Below are 6,000 nucleotides of genomic sequence, written 5' to 3'. Positions count from 1 at the left end.
CAGAGGCCACAGAGCCATCCCCAGCGCCCGGGCCATCTTTGCTCCAATGGAGCCTTGGCTGCGGGAGGGGAAGAGAGAGACAGAGAGGAAAGCGCGGCGGAGGGGTGGAGAAGCAAATGGGCGCTTCTCCTGTGTGCCCTGGCCGGGAATCGAACCCGGGTCCTCCGCACGCTAGGCCGACGCTCTACCGCTGAGCCAACCGGCCAGGGCTTTATTATTATTTTTAAAGGGTACTTTTTAAAAAAATTTTTTATTCATTTTAGAAAGAAGAGAGAGAGAGAAGGGGGGAGGAGCAGGAAGCATCAACTCCCATATGTGCCTTGACCAGGCAAGCCCAGGGTTTCGAACCGGCGACCTCAGCATTTCCAGGTTGATGCTTTATCCACTGCGCCACCACAGGTCAGGCCAGCACTACTATTTATTGATGGGTGAGACCTTGGTGGTCCCAAAATGGAGTCTCTGTGGAAAGGGGCACCATTTAGACTGGGCAGTAAGTGTGAAAACATCAGGCACCAAGGCCTTCTGTGGGCCTTACTCTGAAGTAAGGGACTAGCATGTCCCTTCAACCCCCATGGGCATCTACTGGGCTACTGAGTGTGGGGTATGGATAAGGGGCCTCAGGGAGGTCAACTCCACAAGATGCCATAGGGGGCAGACAGGTGTGACATGACAAGGTAAGCACGTGAGCCCTTGGCAGGGCCTGCTGCCAGCCTCCATTTACTGGCTGTGTGATGTGTAGAGACAGGTGAGTACTGTACCTTTTTGGCCCTGTCACTCTGGAAGCCTAAGCTGGGCCTCAGGTGAAAGGGCAGTAGGAGCTGGCCCCTTCTACAGGAAGAGAGGCTAACCACCCTTGGAGTTAGCGCTAGAGTCAGGGTTCATGTTGGGGTTGGTGTGGGTCAGGGTTAGAGGCCATAGATGGTGTGGGGTGGAGCCCATATTTATTGTTAAGATTTCTCCTTATTGAAATGGGTATCTCCTATGGGCCCTTCAGTTTATACAGACACACCCTTCACTGGGGCTAAACCCGTGCCCTGTAGTTTACATGTTTCTCACTCTCAAAGCAATGGGAAAGGGAAAGTGTCACTCCACTTTATAGCTATAACAAGGAAAAGCTATAACAAGGCAGGAGAATAGTTGGGATTTGAACAGGGGCATTGCCACAGCAGGTTAAAGGTCACCGCCCCTCTCTAGCTCCTTTGCCTCCTAAAGCAGAGCCTTTCTTAGAGTTAATTGGGTTGGGATGTTTGTTCAGCACTGGCAGGGAACCAGCCCTGGGCAGCATGCATACCAACCAGGTGGAAAAAAACGGACTGACAGGAAGGGCTGGACCAGGGTATGCAAGAGACTGTGTCCCAGCCTCTCTGCCCATCACTGCCTGGAGCCCTATGTTGCCACCGCCATGGAGCACATGGGTAACTGTGTCCTCAGCCCAAGTTGATGCTTAAATGCTGGTAATGAATGTCCCTAAGAACTGGCTGCCTGCAAAGGTGGCTTCGTTTCTTTTTTGCAAAATAAGGGGCATCTGTGTTAGGCTTGCTCACTGGTTTACGGTTGCAAGCCCTTTGCCTGATTAGTGCGTTAGCATGTGGCAGTGCCAGATGTGTATGGCCTATATATAAGGTGACCAACTTTTTTACAATAAAAAGGAGGACAAAAATAAATGGAAAGAAACAATATTGTAAGTAAAAGAAACATTTTATTCATTGCAACAATAATACACTATAATTTAAATGCATAATAAAACATTTGTAATATTTTATATTGTAATTATGCTTACATGCCTACTAATTTTTTTTTTTTAATTTTTCTGAAGTTGGAAATGGGGAGGCAGTCAGACAGACTCCCGCAAGCGCCCGACCGGGATCCACCCGGCATGCCCACCAGGGGGCGATGCTCTGCCCATCTGGGGCATCGCTCTGCCGCAACAGGAGCCATTTTAGTGCCTGAGGCAGAGGCCACACAGCCATCCTCAGCGCCCGGGCAAACTGCTCCAATGGGGCCTCGGCTGCAGGAGGGGAAGAGAGAGACAGAGAGGAAGGAGAGGGGGAGGGGTGGAGAAGCAGATGGGCGCTTCTCCTGTGTGCCCTGGCCGGGAATCGAACCCGGGACTCCTGCACGCCAGGCCGACGCTCTACCACTGAGCCAACCAGCCAGGGCCTACATGCCTACTAATTTTTAATAATAATTGTAAGAAAAACTACTCATTTAGATACAAATACGTCACATCACATGCAATGGATCGACTCTGCTTTGATCAAATATGGACATTTACAAATTAGTCTTCCAATATCAAAAATGAGGACATGTAGGAGGACACTTTTTGAGGAAGGATAGAACTTACAAAAGATGGACTGTCCTCCCTAAAAAAGGACAATTGGTCACCTTACTATACGAGGCTACGGGTGCTTGTGCTCAGGGGGATTGCGGATGTGCGAGTTGCCTGCCTGCCACTGAGGGGCCATTTTGTTGTTTGTTTGCCTGAGAGGCGGTTTCCCCTACCTGTGTGCTTGTCTGCAGTTGTGATACTTTATTAAACGGGATGGCCCAATCCTTTCCAGCTCCACAGTTTTTCTACCGTCTGCCTCAATCTAATGTGAACCTGCCTGGCCTCAGCCACCGGCATTACATCTGGTGTAGTGGGCAGGATTCGGAGCAGATTGGTATGGAGCCACCGACACCCTTGAGGGGAGGAATAGAGGAGTGGCTGTTCCCTGTGGCTCTCCTGTTGGGGACTGTGGGCTGGTTGTTTTTTACAATTCTATGAGAAGAAACCAAGAGCTCTGTGCGAGAAGCTGAGCAAGGTCGAAAGCTCCAAGGTGGGCTGAATACTGAGCACCAACAATGATGTGAACTGGAGCAAGTGCTGGAGAAGAAGGCTGACTGGGTTCAAGAGTTGCAGTGTGAGGTGCAGGCTGAGTGCCAATAGTGCCTGAAACTGGAGTGGTCTCTGAACAAAGTTATGGGTTCATGAGTTGCAGTTTGCCCTGGAAGCTGAATATTGGCAACAATGGCTATTCGAGAAACAACTGCAGGTTCAGGAGCTCAAGAGTCAGCTTCAGGCTGGGAGCTGGCATCCATAGGAGCCGAAGCTGGCGCGAAAGATGGAGCTGCATTCCTGCCAGCGGAGTGGCTCTGAGTCAGCAGCAACAGGTGTTTCTGACTCTTCTGAGGGGGAGGCTCAGGCTGCAACTGCTGTCCGCAGACTTGGAGCCTGGCTGGTGGTTGCCAAAAAGGTAAAGACCCAGCAACTGAGAGTTCCTCAGGGGTAGCCACAGCCTCCTCCCCAGGTAGTGGAGCACTCTGTGATCCGGCCCTATACCCGGGAAGAACTGATGGAGTTGGGGGGTGAAATTCAGGCAGAAAACCCCTGAGCCCCTGGCAGCCTGTCTGGTGTGGCTGCGGGACATAGGGGGGGTGGATGGCATCAAGCTCTCCAGAACCAAGATGAACCATAAGGCTGTGAGGGCTGCTGCCTGTGCTGCCCTACCCACTCCTGACTAACAAGAGAAACGGGCCTGTGAAAGTTACCCGAACACAGAGGTACGTAGATTTGATTGTGGCTGGGGCAGACAGAAGTTAGATGGCAAGCCTAATAAAGTCTTGTTAGAGCTCTGGCGGCAGCTTGAGTCAGAACAGAGGTTCCAGCCACTGAAAAAGCAGGGGAAGCAGGTGGCCCCAGCATCTGCCAGGAAAATGGCTGGCATTCAGGTTGCAGGATCCCCAAGACCTGTTATCCCAGTTTGAATAGGGGGAAGGGCAAGGGACCTGTCCAACAAGGATTGGTGGAGGCCAAAGGCCCCATGTGAAATTGGCAATCCTGCCTGCCTGCGCCCTGTCACTGCTGGAGGGTAGTGCACCACAACACCTGCAGTGCCACCCGCCTACTTGCAGGCCTGAGTTTCCCAACCCCCAGCCCCTGGCCATACGTGTGTTCCCCGCCCCTACTCAGGTCCAACCTCTGAGTCCTGGCAGTTCTACGCTCAGCTGGTGAAGCCTCAGCTCCTGCACACCCTGCCACCCACGGTGGTCCGGGGCCCTCCTCACTTGGCTGACCCACTCGAATTGGGTCTACCCCACAAGCCCCTTGGTGCCGGCGCGATAACCTGGCGTAGTTGGGCGGGAGGAACTCGGAGTTCGGCTCGCATTTCTGGCCGGCGGGACTGAGTGCTACACCAAGCTCGCCCGGACCGCGTTCGACGGACTCGGGTCGCTATGGCAACGCGGCGGGACCGGAAGTTGCACGCACATCTTGGGCGTTCGAAGTGAGACGCGGCTTGCCATCTGCGCGGTGGTTCGTCGCTTTCTTTGGAAAAACTGTACTTACAAGTCCAGCTTCCCAAGGTGCGGCCTGTACCAACCCGGAGTCCGGTGGGGCCCGTCAGGATTCCGGGCGGCCTCCCGTTCCCTGCTCGTCTGTTCCCTGCAGACGCTGGTGGGTGTCAGGTTCTGGTGCTCCACCTTCCAGTCCCTGCAGTGGCCGCAGACGAGTTTGCCAGGAAGGAGAGTTCAACCTCAGGCAGTCTGGTCCACGGTGATTTTTTTTTTTTTTTTTACTTTAGAAATTAAATTTATTAAGATGACATTGATCAGTAAGAGAGCATAGGTTTCAGGTAAACATCTCTATAGCATTTGAACTGTTGATTGCGTTGTGTGTCCACCACCCAAAGTCAGATCATTTTTGGTCACTATATAATTGTCCCTCTTTACTCCCCTGCCCCCCTTTCTGGTAACCACTTTACTTTTATCTATGTCCACGAGTCTCAGTTTTATATCCTCGTATGTGTGAAATCATACACTTCTTAGCTTTTTTTGATTTACTTATTTCATTCAGTATGATGTCCTCAAGGTCCATCCATGTCATAAATGGCATTATGCCATCACTTCCTATGGCGAAGTACTTTTGCATTATTTGGGACTTACTAAAAAGTTTCAGAAGCAGTAGTTTTTACAGTGTACCCTTTGCCAAGATCCCCCAGCCTCTGATATTGGCACAGCGGTTTAGCAGACTATGGAATTAGTCCTAAGACAAACCCGACTCCACGTGCAGGATTCCCTCAGTTATCTCACTGAGGACTACCTGACTCCACAGGGTCCTGCCTACCACCATCCTGGCTTTCCTCTTGTTGGGAGTCAGTTATTTTGTAGAATGCTTCTTGGTTTGGGTTTATCTGATGTTTTCTCATGATTTATAATGTCAAGCTATGCATTTTTACTGAGAAAAACCTGAACAGTGAAATGTCCTCAGTACATCGTAACATTAGGCACACAACGTCACTTGATCCCATTACTAACTAGTCATATGGCTTAGGTGGTGTCTATCAGGCGTCTCCATCATAGTTTCCATTTCTCTCTCTCTCTCTTTGAGAGAGAGGCAGGATAGAGAGATAGGAACATTTTGCTGCTCCTATATCCTGACCGGGAAGTCGAAACAGCAACCTCTGTGCTCTGAGACAGAGAGAGGAGAGGGAATAGAAGCATTCATTGTTCCACTCAGTCCTACATTCTTTGCTTGCTTCCTGTGTGTCCCCTGACTAGGGATTGAACCTGCAACCTTGTCATTTTAGGAAGAAGCAACAGACTGAGCTAAAGGGCCAGGGCCCATTTTTCCCTTTGCAAATAATAAGTATCTTGTGGGGCGATGCCTTGAGACTATGTACCTTATTTGTACCCATGCTGCCTGTCATTAATTGTAGCATCCACAAGTGAGTGTTTTCTGAAATAATTATGTCATATTTGCAAAAGGGTGATTTTTCCATTTCTATTTTCCTTCTACATTTATAGTTGGATTTTTTTTTTCTTCTGAAGTTGGAAACGGGGAGGCAGTCAGACAGACTCCCGCATGCGCCCGACCGGGATCCACCTGGCACGCCCACCAGGGGGTGATGCTCTGCCCATCTGGGGCGTTGCTTCGCTGCAACCAGAGCCATTCTAGCGCCTGAGGCAGAGGCCACAGAGCCATCCTCAGCGCCCGGGCCAACCCTGCTCCAGTGGAGCCTC

At 51.0% G+C, this 6,000-nt stretch overlaps 1 protein-coding gene across 1 annotated transcript in view; it reads left to right on the top strand.

Annotated features, from left to right (window-relative positions):
- Positions 1-4,279: 4,279 nt before the first annotated feature.
- The window catches only part of CCDC57 (coiled-coil domain containing 57), a 122,338-nt gene continuing 120,617 nt past the window's right edge, over positions 4,280-6,000 (top strand). Inside the window, exon 1 of the mRNA XM_066235019.1 lies at positions 4,280-4,435. The gene's annotated coding sequence lies outside the window, so the exon portion shown is untranslated. The remainder of the gene's footprint in view (positions 4,436-6,000) is intronic.

This window comes from Saccopteryx bilineata, chromosome 6 (assembly GCF_036850765.1).
Source record: "Saccopteryx bilineata isolate mSacBil1 chromosome 6, mSacBil1_pri_phased_curated, whole genome shotgun sequence".
NCBI lineage: Eukaryota > Metazoa > Chordata > Mammalia > Chiroptera > Emballonuridae > Saccopteryx > Saccopteryx bilineata.
Note: the sequence above shows the minus strand (reverse complement) of the source record. Positions and strands in the feature narration are given on the sequence as shown.